This window comes from Melospiza melodia, chromosome 7 (genome assembly GCF_035770615.1).
Source record: "Melospiza melodia melodia isolate bMelMel2 chromosome 7, bMelMel2.pri, whole genome shotgun sequence".
In the NCBI taxonomy this organism is placed as follows: Eukaryota; Metazoa; Chordata; class Aves; order Passeriformes; family Passerellidae; genus Melospiza; species Melospiza melodia.
Window position 1 is genome coordinate 22,176,364 of NC_086200.1, and position 23,159 is coordinate 22,199,522.

Here is a 23,159-nt window from a genome sequence, read left to right on the forward strand (position 1 = left end):
CATTCCTGCTTGCCCTTGCATCCACCAGGGATGGGCTGCAGCTCAATGGCCCCGGCCTGGCCGCACACTCAGGCCTGGAGCCTTCCCATGGCTCCCCAGGGCACGAGAGCCTCAGCCCCAGCTCCCAAACACGACCTAACAGGGTTTGCTGATATTGATCCCTGTTAGACCTTTGAAAGCATTTTGAAAGTAACCTTGTTTGGCAACTCCTTCAAGGAACAAACGTGATTCGCTTCTAATCAGTAAAAACTTTATTGGTTTGCTTGCACTTCCTATAGGGTATCCTAATGCTTCCTTTGGCGTTCCAGAAAATAATGAAAATCTAACAAATTCTAAAGAGAAGTTCTTGAATCCACTATGAGGAGAAGTCTCTACATTCACTATCCTTACATACACTTAAGTAGCTGCTCCTGTAACACACAAAGATGTAGTGGTTTACCTGACTGGACCACACAACAGGATGTTATACACACCGCTACACTAAAAAACTTCTCTTCCCTGTTCATCACAAATTTAAAGCTCTTCTCGAGGTCCTGACTTAATTTTACATGCACATTCATACCTGCAATCCCTCCCCATGCTCAGTTTTCACCTAGACTTACCAGGGAACAGATGTTCCATACTCACCTCAAGCAATAATCTACGTCTGTCTTCCTAACCCTCTTTTTCTTCACTGACTTCTACTAATCTACAAAATAACTTGGACCCTCTGCACAAAAGAAACATCCAATTAATAGCCTTAAACACTTGTGATTGTGCTGCTACTTCTAACAATCTTGACCACCACAGCACTAAAATCAGAAATCAATTCTTCACATCCTTCCTGTTCTCCTGCCCCCACCACGCCTTGGCTCCAGCAGAAATGTTCCCTACTGCAGCCTGGTGTGCTAAGAACAATCAAAGGCAGCAGCACTTTTCCTCAACATGCTGCAATCTGAATTGCAGTGAAATTGCAGCTGTTGCATTAGAAGCTCAGCACCAGCACCCCACATCTTCCCCCAGAACTGAGGCCTGCTGAGGCCTGAGCTCTCCATTTCAACACACCCTGTAAATCAGGCTGCCTGGAAGATTGCAGGCTGGTAACTGTGTGAACACAGCAGTGCATTTCAGCAGAGTTATGGAATCAGTCTCATGGAAGGCACATCCTTTAAGCTTAAGACTCTATTCTACAAAATCTAGCCAGCAATTGTTTTGGTGGCCTGTGCAGGTTTTGGGGACTGTGCATGTTTCCTTTGGATGTTGTTTTCTTTGTTTCTAAATACAAAATTCACTGGATTCAGAAGCAAAACCCCAGATTCATTAGAACAAAGAACCACAGGGACATATGTGGCTGACAAGAACACTCCTCATTTCTAATAGTAACACCAGAAAGAGAGGAAAAAGATAAAGATGATTTCAATACCCGAAAGGATCCGAAATGTCTACATAAGCTGTCAAGTGACTAAGATTTTGGTAAACTCTAAAAGTCCAGATTCCTATTCGGTAATTGTCTGAAAGAAAAGAAAGCCAGAAAATCTGGTTGACCTTTATTTTGCCAGGACTTTCTCACGGGATTCTACCACAACTTGGATCACAAGTGAGGGTGGCAAATTTTGACTAGAAAACTTTGATAACTAGGCAGCATTTTTTCCTCCTCACTGAATTACAGGAAGGGTTTAAAAGGAAAAAAAAAATATAAAAGAGCGTAAAGAAATTCTATCATACCTCTTAGGCGTTCATCATCTTTGGAGAACAAAAAAAAAAAACTCTAGCACTTCCTGTGCATGGTAAAGAAAGAAACCTAGAAAAGGACAAAGGGATTTGAGCATCCTAAATTGTACTATCAAATTTCATGAACACAAGTTAATCCTGTAGTGCTTCAGAGAAATGCCATACATTGAAAAGCTTTATTCCCTAGAAACCAAATAAATCTTTTTATTTTCCAAATCCTCTTTTAAAGAGAAAACTGACTGTGTCTTTGGCTTTTGGCCAAACTCAGTTTGGAGTTGGTCAAACCAAAATGACCCAGTTAATTTCCTGTGCTCTGCTCTTTCTTTCCATATTCACATTCACATCCAATGGGTTGCTGGGAGTTTTGACTCTGTGCAGCACAAACGGTTTTCTAAGATGACTTTCATTGCTCAGAGGTGTGCAATGTCAGTTTCCCATTCCCTGAGTGCTGCTATTAATATTCCCACAGCATCCAACTACTACAGCCAAGTAGACAACAAAGAGAAATGGAACTTGCATTTCTTGGTCCTGTTCAATTTCTGACATCTCAGGCTCATCGTCACCCTCAGAACTGCTGTCCTGGAAACGTGGATCCTCTTGCCATGTGGCTTTTACTGGCTTTATTGTCCCAAGCGCGTGAGGCTCTGCAATGACAGCACCAATAGAGAAAAAAAGCCAAAACCAGATTATTCCTCTAATCATCAGGAAGAATTCCTCCTTTCACGTGAAATACTTACAGTGGAGAAGAGAGATTTAGGAAGGACAGAATCTGACCCTGCCAGATTTTCTAAGCTACATTTCTGCTCCACTTTGTATTTTCCACTTTGTTCCAGGGAACCCTTATGTATTCTTAAACATTTCTCATTGCATTCAGAAGACACTGAATACCTTTTCAGTTCAGCGCAAGTCTGGGGGGCTCATTGCTTTGTGCTGTTGCGTTGGGTTTTTTAATATTTTGGGTAACTTCACGGGGTTTCTTTTCTCTCCTACATGACTGGGACTTGAGTTAATGTTGTTTCATCTTCATTTCAGACGGCCTCATTTTATCTAAGGTTAGGACACCCCAATGATCATGTGTCATTCCATTTCCTTTTTCTAAAGGTCCAAGAGTAGAATTCAGTAACAAACAGAATGTTCATGGATCTTGGGGCCAGCTCTCGGACTTTGCTCCTCCCTCTACATTAACGCACATTTCCTTAAAAGCCTTGTGAGTTCCTATGAAACTTGATATGACTGGTGTGTCACCTTTTTCCCTGTTTGAGGAATTCAGGGCATGAGAACAAGCTTTTTCACCACTCAGCAAAAACCCCCAATGCCTTCTCAAAGCATGCCTTTCAGAATTCCTGAGATGCAAGCATGAGGCACCTCTCAATAATCTACCACAACCCTAGCAAGCAGAAATGAAGATCAAAATGCTTCTGCCTAATTACTGACTTCTGTTGCTGAAAATCCCCTGCATCCTGACCTTTTTTACACCATATTGCCCTACAGTGCCTGCCAGAAGCTCTTCCTTAGCAATGGCACTGTTAGAAGGGTTCTGCTGTTACCTTCTTTGATGCCCAACTCCTCTGTGCCTCCAAAGAAAGAAAACTTGAAGTAACTCGTCTCCTGAGCTGCATCATCCTCAGGCAAAGGTCCCAAATGGTCATCTGGGGCAGAGTCCTGTGCATCCTCTTTGTCCCAGGGTATTTCCTCAGTCTGGTTTGCTCTTTGAAGGTCTTTCAAAGAATAAACCAGAATAGACGGAGGAAATACCGTCTATTCTGGTTTGTTCTTTGAAAGGCCTCTTTCAAATCCGCAGCAATGGTGTAGGAGTTGTCTTCAGACAGTGAGGCAGTGTCTCATCTCTTTCTTCTTTTTTTGGCTTTACTGAAATGAGATTGTTCAAGGATAGCAACACAGCACACGTCCTTTTCGGACACAGCTTCCCTAAGAGCCACCTTGCTCTGAATGTCTCCCTAAGCATATCCAAGCCCATTAAGGAGTGGTTCATTATCAAGGGTAAGCAGTGGGGAAACATCTGAGGTTGAAGTCTAAAGGCCGGAACAAGAGTCCTTTTTAATTAGCCACATCCTTAAGTGACTTTTCACTGAATACACAGTTACACAGAAATCAAGGTATTTAGCCCAGACTTCTTCCTGCCAGTAGAAACATCAAGAGCTAATAGGGTTTGCCCACAGAGCTGCACATCTCAGGGTCCCTGCACTGACCGTTCTCACCTTCACTTCTGGCAAGGAACACACGGCCTAGAAAGAAAAGATGACGGCACTACGTGCTGCTGTTGGAGGTCCCAGTTGAGGTCCGACGTCGCTGGTGGGAGCGGCTGCTCCTGCGGGATGTCCCCGACCATGTCCCCCTACGCCTGGGCCTCTCAGCACTCGCTGCTGTCGTCCTGCTCCTGTCCTGGCGACTCCTGGACCGCACAGTTTGAGTCGAGGCCCGGCGCTGCTGGCGGGAGCGGCTGCGTCTGGGGGATGGCCCTGACCATGTCTCCCTTCGCCTGGGCCTCTCAGCCCTTGTCCCTGTGCCACTGCTGCTGCCGCGGCGACTCCTGGAGCGGACAGGTGGACTCTGGGCCCAGCCTTGCTGGCGGGAGCGCCTGCGTCTGGGGGATGGCCCTGACCATGTCTCCCTTCGCCTGGGCCTCTCAGCCCTTGTCCCTGTCCCACTGCTCCTGTCACAGCAGCTCCTGGAGCGGACAGGTGGACTCCGGGCCCAGCCTTGCTGGCGGGAGCGCCTGCGTCTGGGGGATGGCCCTGACCATGTCTCCCTTCGCCTGGGCCTCTCAGCCCTTGTCCCTGTCCCACTGCTCCTGTCACAGCAGCTCCTGGAGCGGACAGGTGGACTCCGGGCCCAGCCTTGCTGGCGGGAGCGCCTGCGTCTGGGGGATGGCCCTGACCATGTCTCCCTTCGCCTGGGCCTCTCAGCCCTTGGCCCTGTCCCTCTGTTCCTGTCATGGCAACTCCTGGAGCGGACAGGTGGACTCTGGGCACGACCTTGCTGGCGGGAGCACCTGCGTCTGGGGGATGTCCGTGATGGTGTCTCCCTTTGCTTGGGCCTCTCAGCCCTTGGCCCTGTCCTACTGTTCCTGTCACGGTGACTCCTGGACCGGACAGGTGGACTCTGGGCGCGACTTTGCCGGCGAGAGGAGCTTCGCCTGCGGCTGGGCCCAGCACGTCTGGAATGGACCCTGTCCTCAGGGTCAGGGGACGTGCTGCGTGTTGCCCTTGATCTGCTGATGCTGCTGGTGTCCAGTGAGGAAGATGGCAGCGCCTGCTGCCATGCTCCGTGTTGGGGCCTGCTGTGGCTGCCCATCTCTGGAGATGGAGGTGGGGAAACCAGCACCAATGGCACAGGGCTGTGGGAGCTGGGGCTGATGGCCTCAGATTCTGACCAGCCACGAGCAGATTGTAGTCCTGACTGTCTGGCCGGCCTGGGGCCATTGAGCTCTGTCTCATCCCTGGAGGCTGTAAGGGCAAGCAGGAATGTCAAAGATCACCCAGGCCCCGGCCAAGCCAGGCCAGAGCAGTGCCCCCAGCCCTCCAGCAGTGGATGCTGCGCTCTGCCAAGCCCGGCCTGGGCACTGCCCTAGCCCAGGGACACCGGGGACTTTGACTCATACATGTTCCGAGCCCAGCACAGCTGTCACACTCCCATCTCTGTGTGCTGTTCCTCAGGCCAGAGCAGCGCCTGTGGGTGCCCTCAGCAGCACAGGAGGAGCACAGGAGCAATTGCCAGGGCCTGGGGAGGCAAACAAGCTCATAGCACTGAGAACAAAAAGTGTACCAGCACGTGGTTGTCTAGCCAAGCGCTTCTGCTTCTTCCTGCTTTGAGCCCTTGTCGAGACACAGGTTCCCTGCAGAGCCCCAGGTGCAGCTTCCCAACTTACCCCTGTTCCTCTGCCTCCTCCCTGCCCCCAGGGTAAAGGCAATCCCTGGCATTGCATTGGCCGTGCCTCACTCCTAGATCTGCGAAGGCATCGTTGTCCTCCCACGTTGGCTGTCTGATGGAGAAAGGAAGAGATGATGAATTTCTGCTGCTCTCCCTCACGGAGGTCCAGGGTGTCCCAGCTCTTTCTCCAGCGCTTTTCCAAGTTGGGGGTGAAGCTGAAGCCCAGACTCACAGGACAGGGCAGGGCCAGGGCTCCTGGGGCAGGGCCTGGCACAGCACAGCACTTGCACCCTCCTGGCTGGTGGGCCAGGCAGAAGGACACCAACCTGAAGGGGACTCGGATCCCCAAGATGAACATTTCAACAGGGAATTCCCCACTGTCTCTGCACAGGGGGCACTGGAAATAGAAAGCACCAGCGCGCAAGGCCTGTCCCTGCAGGGCAAACACAGGCAGGGTGAGCAAGGCCCTGCTGCTGCTGCTGCTGCTGCTGAGCACCTGCTGTGCCCCAGGGCTCAGGGGAGGGCTCCTACCTGGATGCAGTCCCTGTGGAACCAGGCCTTTTTGCACGCTGGGCACACCAATGTTGTGAAGGTCTTTCTGTCCTCCACAGGTTCCATGCAGATGAGGCAAACGGTATCCGGCTCAGGAGTCACATCCACCTCCTGCTCTGGACGGTGCTCAGGGCAGAAAGAGCTGGGGGCAAAGGGATGGGGAAAGTGAGAAATGCTGGATCATTCCCCAGGGGTGGCCATAAAGAGAGATGAGGTACCTGAACGGAGTAACGTATAGATTGACACAGCCGCCCTCCTTGGTACAGGGCAAGTGGAACCATCTGTCACAGTTCTCCCTGCAGCACATGATGGTTGCCCCGCTCTGGCCGCAGACGCAGCAGCGCTGGAAAGAGCCAAGCAGCTGCATCAGCAGCAGCAGCAGCAGCAGCAGCCTCGAGGCCTCCCCAGGCAGCCCCAGGGCTAAGGGCAGGGCGCAGGACGTGGCCGCTGCCGGCTCCCAGCCCACAGAGCCACCAGCTGGAGGAGGGAGGCTGCTGTGCCAGGGCCTCTGTGCCAGAGCTGCTGGGAGCCAGACTTTGTCCCGACTGTTGGGCCGGCCTTTCTTTTCTGCAGTCTGGGCTAAGCTCTGGCAAACCTCGCCAGGCACAAATCTCCCTGCTCTTGTCAGGCTCTCACCTTCTGTGCCGCCCGCCGCACTGCAATTAGGAGATCTCGAGGGAGAAAGTCCATGAGTCCCCCGCGGTCCGTCTCTTGCTGAAATAGTAGAGTGGCGAAGAACTGCAGCCAAGGGGAGAAGCTGATGAGGAGGGGGCGGGAGGAGCTGCCCATTGCAAAGGTGGAGGGAGCGCCCGGAGCCACTCACCATGCAGAACACGTGGGCACAGAGCCCACCCTTCTGCAGTTTGTCACCGCACATGTCCGGGTCAGCCTCGGCACGGTGACACAGCATGCAGGCTGCAGGGGACAGAGCCAATGGCACCGGGCATGAGCAGCTGTGCGGGGCTCTGAGCCTGCAGCAGCATCGGCCCCAAGGCTGCTCTGTCCCTGCCTGGCTGATGGGCAGCGCTGGAGGCCTTGCAGAGCAGGGGCCATTGCGGGCACGGCTGTCCCAGGAGCTGCCCCCTGGCCCAGCTGGGCCCCACTTGGGCAGGAAGGAGGCTCCCAGCCCTGGCATGGCCGAGCAGCTCCTGCCTCCCGCTGCCTCTGTTCTGATCCCCACGCTGCCTGCTACCACAAGAGCCCCTGGGCCAAGCTATCAGAGAGCTGCTTTGCCTTCACCTGGCTCCCTGGCACCAGGACCCTCCTGCTTTCTGTCAGACATGGCGGCTGTCTACGCTGAGTCTATCTCCTCGAAGGACGTGGTCACTTCGAGGTGCTGTTCCTCTCTGTCTATGGGAGAAAGAAGGGGGGGGGGGGAGTTTGCAGAACAGGCCCAGAACCACGAGGCTCTACTCCCTGCTCAGCCCTGCGTGAGCCCTGCTCCTGTCTGTTTCTCCTCCCGTCATCGCCTTGAGTAACACTGCAGTGTCCTCTGGCTGTTCCTCTGCTGATTCTGTGATTTTGGGAAGGGAGAGGCAGGTGAGCCTGCAGCACAGGCCCAGAGCCCCGAGGTGTGGGGCCCCTCTGGTCCCTGGGCAGCCACATCCCCGCCCTACCTTCTCCTCCCGTTGTCAGGTCGCACTGACACTCGGCTTGAGCCCCGCGTTCCCTTTTGTGGCCTTGGTGGCACAGGTCACAATGGCCACTCTGACATCAGCACCGTGTACCCAAAATCGGGGCAGCCATGGCCCCAGGTCCCTGGCAACCACTTGTGGCGGCCCCCTTGGGCACCGAGCTTCTAAAATGGTCCGAGCGTTTGCTCAGGGTGGAAGCAGGGCCAGGACTCCTGCAGCAAGTGCAGGGTCAAATGCCAGGCCCTGGGGCAGCCATCCAGGGTGGCACTGTAGGCAGGGAGGTGCTGTTCAGGCACTGCCACACTAGGGCTCCGGCCCCGGCCAAGGGAAATTTCTGCTCCTGCCCCTGGCAGGCGGTGGCCCAGAGAGCCCGTGCGGAGTCAGCTGCACTACAGGGATTCAAACCCTGCTCTAGGTGAACTGATGTTTTCATCAAGACCTGTCTGCAGAAAACTAAGATGAACCTGATTTGATGCTGCTGCTGATCACCATTGGGTACAGGAGATAAACCTGGACACCACCACAGCTGCCTCCGTTATCCTGCCATCATATGAACTAACAACTTTGACTTTCCATATAAATGGAAAAATTAGTATTAAGCTTCTGAGAAGCGTCATCTTTTATACTGACTCAGCAGAAAGACAGAAAATTCACTGAGAATTTTCTGTGTACATTTGACAGGAGAGCTTGCAACTGTCCTCAACTCAAGTCAAATACAGGAGGATGCTTTTCCTACATTATAGGAACTTTGCCAGTTTGGTCCATGCTTTCCTACTAGAAAATACATTGGAAAAAATTAGGAAGAGAAGCACAAACAATTCTTGTCAATTTTTCTCTTTCGTGTCTTTGCAAACATGCTCCTGGAAATGCAGATCCATGACTTGTGGAACAATCAGTGGCATCTCTGGGAAGCAGGGCAGGGACTGACAGGCAAGGACACACTGCACCTGCCTGATGCTGGGGCAGCAGGAGTTTGCCCATTTTCCTGTCTCCATGGGAGAGCCACCTTGGCTGGGAAACGATCCCTTCACTGCTCTAGGAGGGAGGCACAGCCAGTGCAATGCCAGGGAGCGCCTTTACCCTGGAGGCAGGGAGGAGGCAGAGGAAGAGGGGGGAAGTTAGGAAGCTGCACCCGGGGCTCTGCAGGGCTCCCGGCTAGGTCTCGAAGCACAAGGAGCCAGAAGAGCTTGGCCGGACAATCCCGAGCTCTGGACACCTTGTCCTCAGCACCGGGAACCCGTTTGCTTCTCCAGGCCCTGGGCACTGCTCCCGTGCTGCTCATGCAATTACACACAGACACAGAGCTACCTGCTCTGTCTCAACCCTCTTCAGCACTGAACAGCACAACACAGTAACATGTTCTCTTCAGTACATGGTCTAATTATTAATAGTCCTGCAAAGACTCACATTCAAAGCACACACAAAAACCCCAAACCCTGGTACAAACCTTGCATCAACACAAAATGCATGTTGCTGTTCAGAAACACAGGGCAGCACTTTTGGCCAATGCTTTTTCCTATAAGATCTTTCAAAGGATTGCAAAAGTGACATTGTTTGGCAACTTCTTCAAGGAACAGACAGGAGAGGCTTCTGAGTTTTTAAAGATTTATTGGTTTGCTTTCACTTTCCTTTTGGCATCCTTACACTTCACCCAGCATTCCAGAAAATCGTGAAAATCCAAAATAATATCAGGGGAAGTTTCTGAATTCATTCATGTTTCTCCCAAAGACTTTCTTGACATACATACAAGTGACTGGTCCTATGACATACAGAGACGCAGTGGTTTCCCTGACTGGACATTACAAGACAACGTTATAGACTCCACTATACTAAAACACTTCTGTTGCCTGGTAATTACAAAGCCTGAAGCTCTTCTAGAGGCTTTTCCCAGTGCAACTTCATTAGGTTCCTCTCTGCCCAACTCTCGAGCCTCTCCAGGTCTCACTGAAGGGCAGCAGAGCCTTGTGGTGCCTCAGGCCCTGCTCCCAATTCTGTCCCATCAGCAAACACTGAGGGAACACTCTGTCCCTTCTGCCAGGTCACTGGGGAATAAGGCAAACAAGGCTGGGCCCAGCACGGCGCCCTGAGCTCACAGCTACCTGAGTTTGGAGCTCCCCTGTCCACTTCTCTGCCCCACTGTCCCTGAGCTGCCTCAGGGGCCTGTTATGGGAGGCAGGGACAAAGCCTTGCTGAAGTCCCAGCTGGCAACAACCACTGCTCTCCCCTCACAAGCCCAGCCAGTCACTGCAGCACAGGTGGCTATGGGATTGGTCAAGCATGGTTTCCATTCCTGTTATTCCACAGGCTTAGAGATGGCATCCAAGAGGAGCTGTTCTGTCACCTTTCTGGGGATGGAGCTGAGGCTGATGGCCCTGCAGTTTCCTGGCTCTTTCTTGGTGCCCTTTTGCAAGACTGCAGTGATGTTGGCTTTCCTCCACTGCTCATGCCTCTCTCCAGGGCTGTCTCCTTCCCTGACCTGCTGGCAGAGCACCCTGTGCCAGAGGCAGGAGCAGAGATTTCCCTTGGCCCCAAAAGGGAACACTGGGCTCAGGCCGAGTGTCAGTGCGACCTGACAACGGGAGGAGAAGGCATGAAGGAGCAGAGCTCACACAGGGCTGAGCAGGCAGTAGAGCCCTCGTGGCTCTGGGCTTGCTCTGCAAGCTCCTGGGCCTCTACTTTCTCCACAGAGAGAGAGGAACAGCACCTCAAGGTGACCAGGAAACCCAGCCATGGAGCGAGGCTGGGGCTCTGACACCTCAGGGAAACCGGACACGGAGCGGGACTGGGGCTGTCAGCCCTCAGGGAAACTGGCAATGGAGCGGGGCTGGGGCTGAGACACCTCAGGGAAAGCGGCCATGGAGCGGGGCTGGGGCTGTGACACCTCAGGAAACCGGCCATGGAGCGAGACTGGGACTGCCAGCCCTCAGGAAACCCGGCCATGGGGCTGGGGCTGCAGCTGTGACACCTCAGGGAAAGCAGCCATGGGTGTGGCTTGGCCTTTGACACCTCAGGGAACTCACCATGGCAGCCACCTCCAGGGGTTTTGAAGTACTTGTTTCTTGGTTTAATGCCCTTCCAAGATCAATTTTCCTGATCCTTATCCATGTTTTGGACAAGTATTGCCTCCTGAACAGGCCACCTCCTGGATGTGCAATGATTCCATCTGATCCAGCTGTGCCTCTTCCTTTCTCAAGGGATGGACAGAGGGGCTCTATTGAAGGTGGCATTTCCTGCAGGAAGGGAGGCGATGCCAGACACAGCCACAGGAGGTAGTTGCTCTGCTTCTGGGCCTGAGCCCTGCTGAGGCTTGAGCTGCCCTCTCTGCTGCTTGGCACTGCGGGCACAGCCCGGATAAGATGGGCACAGCCCAGAGGAATTGTCCCGAGCAGGCTCAGGGCACTCGGGTACTGAGCTGTCCTGCTGGGCTCCCTCCGTGGGAGACATGTCCCGAAACCTGGGAGCGGCTGCACAGGGTGCCCGTGGTGGGGAAAGGGCAGAGGGGGAGAGCAAGGCTCCAGTGTGTCCTGAGAGGGCCTGGCTGTGTGCCCATGTGATGTGGGAGCTGTTCCATGGGCAGGTGGGCGGGCAGGAGGGAGGGACGGAGGTTGGGAGTGACAGCTGTGGCACTGCAGATTTCCCCAAGCATTTAGTGAGGGTTTCCTGTGTGGCAGGGAGAGAGCCCCAGGGCCCTGGGCTGCTCCAGCTGCCCCTCCAGGCATGTCGCACAGGACCTGCAAAGAGCGTACAGAGTGACCAGGAGCCACAGGCTCCCGCAGCCTTACCCCACCCCCTTGCAGTCCCCAATTCCCCAAGGGAGAAGGGGATCCCAACACACCATGGAAATGGTTCTGTAGCATCTGTGATCCCTCCTCGACTGGGATCATGACTTGGATTACTTGGAAATGCTGGTGAATGGTGCTTTGAAGACCTTGTCAGATGTTGGAGGAAGGTTCTGAATGTACCTTTCCTGACAGAATAATCTGTGTCAGTATGCCAAGAGCTTACCATGAGCCAGTTCCCTTAAATTTCACTGAAGGTAGATCAGTTCTGGAAACCTTACCCTGCTCCCTTCTGGAGCCCTGAGGGATCCCACAGGATCACTGTCAGTGGGAGGAAGGGGCATTTAGCTGTCCATCCTCCTCCCGTGTGCAATGGCACTGTGTCCTTCTGTGTGCTCTGTGCAGCCACAGAGAAGAGCAGAGAGGGAAGGGGCTGGGCCCAGGGCTGTGCCTGGGGGCTGAGCCTTTCTCAGCTCCTTTGCAGCCCCCAGGGAGCCCGAGCTGCTTCTGCTGCCACTGCTAAGCCCTGGCCCTGCCTGGGGCTGGGTTTCAAGCTGCTGGCTGCTCCAGGGAGTCCTTTCTGCCCCGACTGCCCCGCAAGGGGCTCCTTCCATCCCAGTGTGGGGCCACTGCAGGCACGAGGTCCCCCTGGCCCTGCTCCTGAGTGGAAGGCAGAGCCAAGGGAGTGCCTTGGAGGGCACCAATCACCCAGATGCCCTCACTGCCACTCGGGCCTGAAGGAGAATCTTCAGCAGTGCCATTGGAGCTGTTGTGTCCTGCCTTTCTTTGCAGCTGAGCCTGTTGCTCAAGGTGATCTGGCTTCCCAGCCCATGTTCAGGATTGAGCCTCTGGGAGATGGTGAGGGTACGCCAAGGCCTTTCCCCTGTGAGACCTGCCAGCTCAGAGCCCAAAGCTCGGCCAGGGGGGCATCGCTGCAGGTGCCAGGACAGAGCCATGCATGTGTGTGCCCTCACCCTGCACGATCCACTCACAACTTCTGCTCAGCACTGGCAGGTGTTTGAAGGACGGTGGGCCATGGCCCAGCTGAAAAAGCCCAGATGATTTGTTGATTTTATCCGATTTTGCATAAGCATGACGTTCTGAACATGCCATTAAAGAAATGGAGAATTTCTCCATCTTTTAAGGTGTACTTTTTGTTTCTCAAGTGATGGGCCAAAAGTTAGGACAGAAGGAGGTGTTTCCCCAACAAAGCAGAGGCCGATTGGCAGCCCCTGCTGCAGGAAGGAAGTCCGAGCCAAACACAGGCATGGGCACAGGCACAGAAGGTAATTGCTGTGCCAGGCTCAGCAGGGCTCAGCCATTGGCAGAGCTGTGTGGCTGCAGCTCTTCTTCTTCTACCAGGGCCTCCCTTGCACAGCCCGGCAAAGCTGGAGGTGCCTTTGGAGCTCGTTCAGAGCCCTGGGAAAAGGGGACTCGTGCACCAACGTCCCTCCCGCTGCAGCTGCTCTGGAGCTGGCCCTGAGTGCCCAGAGGCCCAAGGCACAGGAGCAGCCCCGAGCGGGAGCCCTGCCGCGAGCCCAGGGCCAGAGCCACCCTTGGCTCCCGTTTGGGCAGGGGCTGCACTGGGTCCTGACAGGGCCTGACTCTGTGCCCTGGGGCTGGGGGAGCTGTCACGGGGCAGGGAGGGCCAGGGCTGGCAGGGGCTGCTCAGGGATGGCTGTGGCCCGTGTCCCTCCAAGCAGTGACTGCCCAAAAAGCTGCGCTGCCCCCGGGCTCTCCTCCCGGCCTGCTGGGCTTTGTTGGGTGGCACAGCCTGTGCCACGGGGTGGCAAGGTGCCTGCAGGCCCCAGCTCTGGGGGAAGCGGAGAATGTCCTGCCCGCATCCACCGTGCTGCCAGCTCAGCAGTGCAGCACAGAACGGGCTGACGATCCCCATCGCTCCCACAGGTGCATCTGGAACCACAGCACATGTTCCTGATTCCCAGAAGGGCCTTGGAAGGGGTTTCTGTCAGGGAACAGGCTTCTGGCTAGGGTTACTGGCAGGCCTGCTTGTCTTGGAGCTGATCTTCATCTTATGCTCTGTCCGAAGTTGGACTTGCTGGAAGAGAAAAGGGTGAGTGTTTAGTTCACCTTTCCCTCAAACAGCTTCTTTTGAAAGTCTACGTCAGACAGAAAACATTCCCAGTGAGGTTGCAGTGTAGGGGTGGCCAGTCCTTGATTGTCCAAAGAACTCTGCTGAGGGTTCTGCTGCTGCCCAGAGCTTTCATTGGCCTCCTAATTGCTGGGCCTTGTCCTGGGGGGGCCCGCTGGGGCTGCAGCCAGTGCTGGCTCCCACTGAGGCTGCCTGGCCAAGAGCAGCCCCAGGGGCACTGGGCAGAGGCAAAGCACGGTGGGGAGGAGAAAGAGCAGGGACGAGATTGCCCTTGAAAGGCAGGGGAAGGGAGAATGTTGCTTATCGGAAGAAGCCCCAAAGAGCGGCTGGAAGGGGTGCTGCCTGATCAAGGACCCCCGAGAAGCGGAGGGAGGGTGTATCGGCTGATGGGGTGTCCCGAGGAGCGGCTGGGGAGAGTGGGGGTGTCCCTTAGTGGGGAGGAGCAGCCGGAGCGCTTGCACGGTCCGGTGGTGGGGAGGCCGGCGGGGCAGTCGGAGTAGGCTCAGCCCGGCCGGTGGGCACGGCTCACCCTGCCCGCCCGCAGGACCACGGCGCAGTTCCTGTTGGAGGCGGACCTGCACGGGCTGCTGAAGCTGGACACGCTGATCCCGAACGCGCCGCCTGCGCCATGGCAGCGCAAGGCCAAGGAGAGCGGCCCCGGGCCCAGCCCTGTCGGCGTGTCCCCCATAAAACCGGCATGTCGCTCCCACAGCCCCAGCAAGACGCCGTCCAAGACACCCGGTGAGCGCCGGCCACCGGCGGCAGAGGTTGAGTGCGGGAGCCTGGCCCAGGCTGCTTGTCCGTAGCCACGGGGCTCTGGGCTCCCTGCCACGCTGCCCTACCGGCTGCTGCTCAGGCAGGAGGAGGTGGGCTGTGCTCCTGACAGCCACCCACCTCCTTGCCAGCATGAGGGGCAGAGCTCTGAGCACTGGGGCTGGCGAGCTGCTGTTCGGCCAGCTGAGCCTTGCTGGCACAGCTGGATGCTAGGACAAGTGTGGGCAGGACTGTCAGCTGACAGCTTTACATCCTGTGAGCGTTTTTGTATCTTCCCCTTATCTCTGGACTCTGGAATTGTTGCACTAGACCCAAGGAGTTGCACCACACAGTCCCTAACCAACTTGGTGGCAGGGAGGAAAATATAAGTTAGTTGGGACTGGGTGGCATGAGACCTCAGAGTCCTACTTGTCTGGTGGGTGTGATGTGGAAGAGTGTTGGGTTTGCTCCCGTGAAAGCTCGAATACAGGCTGTTAAATAGCTGTAAGACAATATTTTCATATGTGAATGCAGGTAAATCTGGATCCAAAATTCAAAGCACCCCCACAAAGGCTGGGGGGGATCGCTACATTCCCAAACGCAGCACTATGCAGATGGAGATGGCAAATTTCCTCCTAACCAAAGAGAATGACCCTGCTGAGGATTCCCCTACCAAGAAGGTGAGCATGTTGCTAAGTTAGAATTACTTAAACAACCGCTACTCCTTCCTGCCCCTTTACAGAGCAGTGAACAATAGGTTCTATCAAGGGGGCACACGGGACTGACAAGTCCCAGCCATCACTACTTGCAGCTCTGGGCTTCAGGAGCCTAGGATGAGACTGAAGCTGTAGAGACTGCCATGCACTTGAAGCCTATGCTGCTTCTGGTAGCAAAATTTAGCTTTTGACTAACGAGGCTTTAAAATGTAGCAGGCAACAAAAACACAAAGCTGTAAGCCTATGCAAAGTGAAACTGCTGGTGGTAGCTATTCTAGGACAAGGTCTCCACAGGGAACACTTCTGGAATGTTTTACACTGTGTTCTGAAATCTGTTTATGAAGCATTTGGTCGCTTTGTGGCTGTGGCTTTTCCCTCTGGCAATGACACTGAATTTGCCATTGTTTGAAAATGTGAGCAGGACAATGTATGAAAGTCTGAGGAAAACTGCTTTGACCTGCCTCTGTGTGACTGACCCTTGCAGCACAGTCAAACATCTTCAGATTCTAAGAGAAGGGGACTTAGATGTCTGTTTAAATTGTAGTGTGGGAATTGTTTTAAATGCATTGCACTGAGGGTGATTTGTCTCTGTAGGAGCAACAGAAAGCCTGGGCAGTGAATCTGAATGGTTTTGATGTGGAAGAGGCAAAGATCCTCCACCTCAGAGGAAAACCACAGAATGCTCCAGAAGGTATGATACAGGCTCCGTGTGAGCTGAATCAGCAGGAGGGATCAGGTCAGGGGAACAGCAACACAGAGGCTCTGTGTGTGGTCACAGGAGAAATCAACTGGTTTCTGAGAGCTGTACAGGCTGGAGTCTCCTTTCTTAAGGTTCCTGAGGTCGAGGGAGGGCATAACAGTTAAAGTGAATTTATTTAGGAGAGTTGCTATGACTGCCAGTTGGTCACCTGTTACAGGGCTTGCAAGGGTCTTCAGGGTGGAGAGAGAGATGAGAATCTTGACCTCATGTTCAGAAGGCTTGATTTAATATTTTATGATATATATTACATTATTACTATACTAAAAGAAATAGAAGGGAAGTTCTCAGAAGCTAGCTAAGCTAAGAATAGGAAAAGAATGAATAAACAAAGGGCTGTTTCTCAGCAGAGGGTGAGACCCAGCTCCGCTGTGAGTGGTCAGTAAATCCAAACATTCACCCAAGACTGATCATGCATCCACCTGTTGCATTCCCCAGCAGCAGATAACCATTGTTTACCTTTTGTTGCTGAGGCCACAGCTTCTCAGAAGGGGGAAAAATCCTAAAGAAAGGATTTTTATGGAAAGATGTCTGTGACAGTTACCGGTACTGCAGGTTCCAAACGTTCATGAAGTCTGTAAGAGCATCAAAGCCTCTGCTGTGCACTTTCTAGCTTAAACTGCAACTAAATATAATGGGATTCAAAAACCCAAGTGTTTGTTAAATTTGTTTCCATGAATGAGGAAATTGTAGCTCACCCCTGCTCAGCAGTTCATTCTGCCAGTGATTTTAGTGCACTGCAGGCTTGTGAGTGTTTCTCTTAGGACTTTATTTTCACTCCAAGGGATTCCTAGTTGGGTGAGCAGCACTCAGCTGGGAGGAAACTAACTCAGGTTAACAAACCTGTTCCCCTGCACACAGGCTATCAGAATAACCTGAAAGTGCTCTACAGTCAGAAAATGGCACCTGGATTGAGCAGGAAGAAGAGCAGATATATTCCCTCAAAGCCAGAACGGGTCTTGGATGCACCAGAGATATTCAACGACTACTGTAAGTAGGCTACAGGGTTGGAGAGTATTATTAATAATTGGTTAGCTGAGAAAGGCCACACTGATATAATGGCACTGGTTAAGCTGAAGGAGAAAAGTCAGCAGTCAGCAAGCTGAAAGGAAGAGTCAGCAGTGACCTTGCTGCAACATGAGGATAGGGAGTTGAGATTAGTCCTGAATACATCCTAAGAATATGTAGAAAGTATCAAAAGTAGAACCATAGGAATGTAGAAGTAGGCGTAGGTGCTGATATGTAAACTGACCAATGCTGAGCTCAACTTTTGCAATATGTATGAAGCTCATTATTAACTGTATTTAACCCGCCGTACTGATCAATAAAATCGAGCCTGTGATGATCAAACTGATGTCCTGGTTCCCTTCCGTCGACAAATGGTGGAGAATGCGGGCATAACCGAATCTCTGCCCTTTTTCTCGGATTAAAAGAAAAAGGGATTACGCCACGGTCCGGAAGTTGGGTTTGGGTCCCAGCAGCCGGGACGGTGCCGGAATTTGAAGCACCCTTAAGGTTCACAACTGTGACTTAAGCCAATACATGTCCGCCGGAGCCTGGAGAGCTGCAACAGCGTGCGCTGATTAATAGGTATGGATAGGCAAGCGGCATATGATTTATTTACCGCCTATTTAGAGCGGCGTGGGATAAAAGGGATAGATTTAAAAAAGGAGTTACCAGGGTTATTAGCTTATGGCCATGCTAAGGGTATCTTTTCTAATCCTCATACAGTTCATGAGTTATCAGAGTGGAGAAAGTTTGGGGAAATATTGTGGGATACAGTACTAGATGATGATAAGTCAGCAAACAAATTCGGGAAGTTATGGCGGGTGGTGTATAACACGTTACTTCAGCAGGTCTCTGAGAGAAAGGCAGCAGAAAGGGCAACAGAAGCTCATAAGAGGAATATAGGGTATGGTCGTGAAGATGATCCCCTGGCACCCTCTGTAACTAAGGTACTTATGCCTAAGAGTCCCCAGCAAAGTGGTGTGGAGGATTTCTCTATAGGCGCAGTGGAACCGTCTGCACCTTTCCTGTCAGAGGGGGAGGGCGAGTCGGATGGTGGGGGTAGGAGCAAGCCAGCTTTGCCTCCGCCACCAGCTTCAGGCAGGTCGGATGGTGGGGGTAGGGGCAAGCCAGCTTCGCCTCCGCCGCCAGCCTTGCCTCCGCCGCTTCCCCTCAGTGAGCCGGCTCAGATTACAGCTTCGGTGGGGGGGTCACCTCCCCCGCCCGAGCCGGCTCCAGCGGGGGGGCGGATTGCCCCCCGCAGGCTGGCTCCGCTTGAGTCGGCTCCGGTTTCACTGTCAGCTCCAGCGGGGGAGGGCGGGCTCCCGCTTCCCCCGCGCGAGCCAGCCTCTGCTTCACTGCCCCCCCCCGCGCAAAAGCTCGGTGTCTGCACCGAAGCGCCAGCAGCATAGCACCCTTAAAGAGCCAGATCCCATCCCAGGGGCACACCGTGATCCATGGGGGGAGATGGCTAAACAGAGGAGGGAAGCTTGGGCTGCTTTGGCAAAGGAAGTAATGCAAATGGGGGATGGTGAGGCGGTGGAAATAGCTTCTAGTCTTGCATGTCCGGTCACATACACACCACAATATGATGCACAGGGGAACCTTACGCATAATATAGCAGAATATACTCCCTTAGATTGGAAGCTGTTAACTCAGCTATGTTCTACGGTTATTCAGTTTGGAGTAAAAAGTGAACCTGTTAAGCAAATGTTAGATTATCTTTTTAATACTCAGCTTTTATGTCCTAATGATTTAAGAGGAATAGTTCGGTTGATATTTACTCAGCATCAGCAGTTATTGTTTAATGCACATGACCCATTACATGGGGTGACAGTAGAGGAGCTGATGGGCTTAGAGGCATTTTTACGTACAGAGGCACAGATGATATTGGGAGCTGATAAACTTACAGAGTCTATGTGGTTAGTGCGTGCTGCAATAGATATGGTTAAAGAGCCAGGAGGGTTACCGGCTTATATGGGTATTAAACAAGGTAGAGAAGAATCATTTGGAAATTTTATCGATAGAACAGCTACTGCTATAGATCGGGCTGGTGTTGCAGGGCGCTATTGAAGCAGTGTGCTTTGCAAAATAGCAATCCAGCAACCCAAAGAGTGTTAGCTACTTTAGGGGCAAATTGGACTATTGAGGAAGCATTAGAGCGAATGGCATTAATGCCAACAGCTTCACAGCCATTTATAGCAGAAGCCTTAAAGGAATTAGGATTAGGGTTGCAAAAGCATAGTCTACTCAAAATCGGGTGTTAGCTGCTCCTGCTCCTCTCCAAAGCGGCTCACTGGCAGTCACGTAAAGAGGCTCGAGACCATTCATCAAGTGTTACCGATGCGGCAATGAGGGACAGACACAAGTTACTGCCGTGACATCGCTGCTACCTCCTGTCTGCAACCCGCAACAACACGGAGCCTCGGCTTGGACTTATCAGCAGCAGTAGACGTCACACTAATGACAAACCAGCCTGAGAGGATACCCACTGGAATAAAGGGCCCTCTTATATTAAATGGACAAACATGTGGAGCATTATTGCTGGGACGTTCCTCTATAACTATGTTGGGATTATTTGTTTTGCCTGGTGTTATCGATGCGGACTTTACAGGGGAAATACAAATTATGCCTTACACCCTTTATCCTCCGATTAAAATTACAAAAGGACAACGCATTGCACAATTGGTACCACTGTCACAAATGACATCGGGAATACAATCATTTACTGGGCAAGCACGGGATGAAAAAGGTTTTGGCTCTACTGGTGTTACACTTTTAACTGTGGATTTACAAAATAGACCAAAACAAAAGGTTGAAATTACCTATGGGCATCAAAGCATAACCCTTTATGGATTATTGGATACAGGAGCAGATACTAGCATCATTTCTCCAGAAGCCTGGCCACAACATTGGCCTCTATTTCCCTCATCAAACATGCTCACAGGAGTGGGAGGATTTACATTGGCAAGCAGGTCGCCGTCTTTGTCTGTGTGCATTGAGAATCAACAAATATCTGCTGTGTTTTCAATTGTTCAACTGCCTCCTACAGTTTCCTGCTTAATTGGAAGGGACATTTTAACACAACTGGGAGTGGTGTTAACTAATCAGCACCCTTTGGGGTAATTGCCATTGCTTGGACTTTCCCCATTCCACTCACCTGGAAAACGGATACACCGGTGATGGTTAAGCAATGGCCATTAAAAGGGGAGAGTCTTATGCATGCCCATGAATTGGTACAGGAACAATATACAAAGGGACACCTGCGACTGTCCACAAGCCCTTGGAATACACCTATTTTTGTAATCAAAAAGAAATCAGGGAAATATCGTTTGATACATGATTTGAGGGCTGTAAATGACCAAATGGAACCAATGGGGGCCTTACAGCCTGGTCTTCCAAATCCAGCTATGATTCCAGAACACTGGCCACTTTTAATTATTGACCTAAAGGATTGTTTTTTCACTATTGGCCTGCATCCTGATGACATGAAGAGATTTGCTTTTACTTTACCAGCAATAAATCGTGGGGAACCAGATAAAAGATTTGAATGGACATCTCTTCCGCAGGGCATGCGCAACTCCCCCACTTTATGTCAGCTTTATGTTGATGCAGCATTACAGCCACTACGTCGTAAATGGCCAGCAACTATAATATATCATTACATGGACGATATTTTGTTTGCACAGCAACAGCCATTCTCCTCTTTACAGATTAACACCATTAAAAATACTCTTGCTGCATATTCACTTGTTATTGCTGCAGAGAAAATTCAGACTACAAAGCCCTGGAAATATTTGGGATGGACTTTGACAGATCAAATAGTGATACCACAAAAACTGGAATTACAATTGGACATTAAAACTCTACATGATGCACAGAAATTGCTGGGAGACTTACAGTGGCTGAAGCCTATTGTGGGAATACCAAATCACTTATTAGAAGCCCTACGACCTTTGTTAAAAGGTGTGGACCCTACTACTCCTGTACACCCGACAAAGGAGCATCATCTTGCCTTGCAGCAAATTAGTAACTGTGTACAGCAAGGGTATGTGTCTCGTCGACAACTCGACCACCCCATTGACCTTACTATCTGGAATAGCCCTTGCCACTTGCTTGGTGCTCTCTCAGTTGCAAAAGAAAACGGGGGAGATACGGGTGTTGGAATGGTTGTCACCACCACTACAGCATAAGAAAACAATATCTTCAAAAATTGAACAATTGGCTGCATTAATCAAAAAGGGGCGTCTCAGAATTCTTGAAGTGGATGGTAGAGGACCTGCTACTATTAGATTACCTATGGAAAAAGAAACCTTGGACTGGTACTTGATAAATTCAAAGAATTTACAAGAAGCATTATTGATGTCACCTGCTAAAGTAGAGACTAGTAAATTAGTGCCTAGAGTTTTGCAATGGATGACAGAATGGAACTGGATTACTTGACCTTTGAGAGAAGAAAACCCCATAGAAGGAGCTATTACAGTTTTTACAGATGCAGGAAAGAAATCAAGGCGTGCTGCTGTTACCTGGCAAGAAAAAGGGCAATGGAAGCATCAACTCCTCACAGCAGACCCTGCAGATAACTTACAAACTTTGGAATTGTTAGCAGTAGTATGGGCAGTGTCAAACTTACAGGAGCCTTTAAATGTGGTCACAGACTCTATGTATGTTGCAGGAGTAGTCAAACGAATAGAGGAAGCAGCAATTAAGGAAGTGAATAATAAACGATTGTATGAGGTACTGATACAGTTAAGGAAGGCTTTACGAGAAAGAAAGGCAGCATATTCTGTGATTCATATTAGGAGCCATAAGTGGTCTGAAGGTTTAGGAGAAGGGAATGAACGTGCAGATAAATTGGTTACCCTACCCATTGATAATTCTTGTCCTATTGACAAGCACACATTGGCCAGAGAAGCACATAGTAGATATCATCAAAATGCAAGAGGTTTAGCAAAACACTTTGAGCTGAGTTTGTCAGAAGCCAAGGCCATTGTCAGAGCATGTCCAACATGTAGTTATCATAATGGTGGGATAGGTCTGGGCATCGGGGTTAATCCTCGAGGTTTAAAAATAAATGAGATATGGCAAATGGATGTTACACACGTAGCTAGATTCGGTAAAGTCAAGCATGTGCACGTCACCATAGACACATATAGTCATTACATATGGGCTACGGCTCAGGCAGGACAGAAAGCTATACAGGTTATCAGACATCTGTTAAGTTGTTTCGCTGTTATGGGAGTTCCAAAGAGTATCAAAACAGATAATGGTCGAGGTTATGTAAGTGCTAGGGTCCGGAAATTTTTGAATCAGTGGTCTGTTAAGCACGTGACAGGTATTCCACACTCTTCTACTGGACAGGCAATAGTGGAAAGAGCAAACGGTACCCTTAAGCAGTATATTGAAAAACATCAAGATTTGACAGATCCACAAGCATGTTTGGCTAAGGTTTTGTATGTGATTAATCATTTATGCATTTTTGGGGAAGATGATACCCCCCCTGCAATGAAACATCATCCAAGGTCAGGTCAGGAAAATACTAAGGAAACAGAGGTCTGGGTTAAGTATAAGAACCCAAGTACAGGATTATGGGAAAAACCTGCAAAAGTATTATATTGGGGTCGGGGGTATCTTTGTGTTTCCTCACCTACAGGGCCTTTGTGGGTGCCTGCTAAGTGGACTAAACCTGTTTTTGATGCAGCCTCTGGTGGATTGCCTTACAGAGGAGGACAAGGAGCGGCTGGGGAAGAAACTGCTTCTAGTCCTACAACCACTACTGTTTCAATTGAAGGGGTACTCGGAAGCGGTGGACAGAGCACTGACACGTCACTACCGGACGGCCCAGGAGTTGATTGGTTTCATTGACTCATTATCAACTTTTCACTTAACAGATCCAGCGAAACTACATTGCCTTGACTGTCACAATCCACATTGTGCTGCCTGGATAGCTCTACGTTGTGGGGGTTGTAAAAGAACTTTTTGGATAGAACAATCATTATTACGGAATTTGTGGTGTCATACTTGTGAACACGAGCATACGTGGGGAAAAAGCTGGCAAGATGAATTAAGGAGACAAACGGGGCAAAACGCATATATAGCTTTAAATCTTTATGAGTCTCCTGAACAGAAGGTTCTTGCTTATTATCGATGGGAAATACAATGTATTGTAAATAGAATTAAGGTTCAAAGTAAATCATGTATAGTTTCTATAAGGTGTAGGAAATTAGTGCCTTTAACACAGCATTCAGT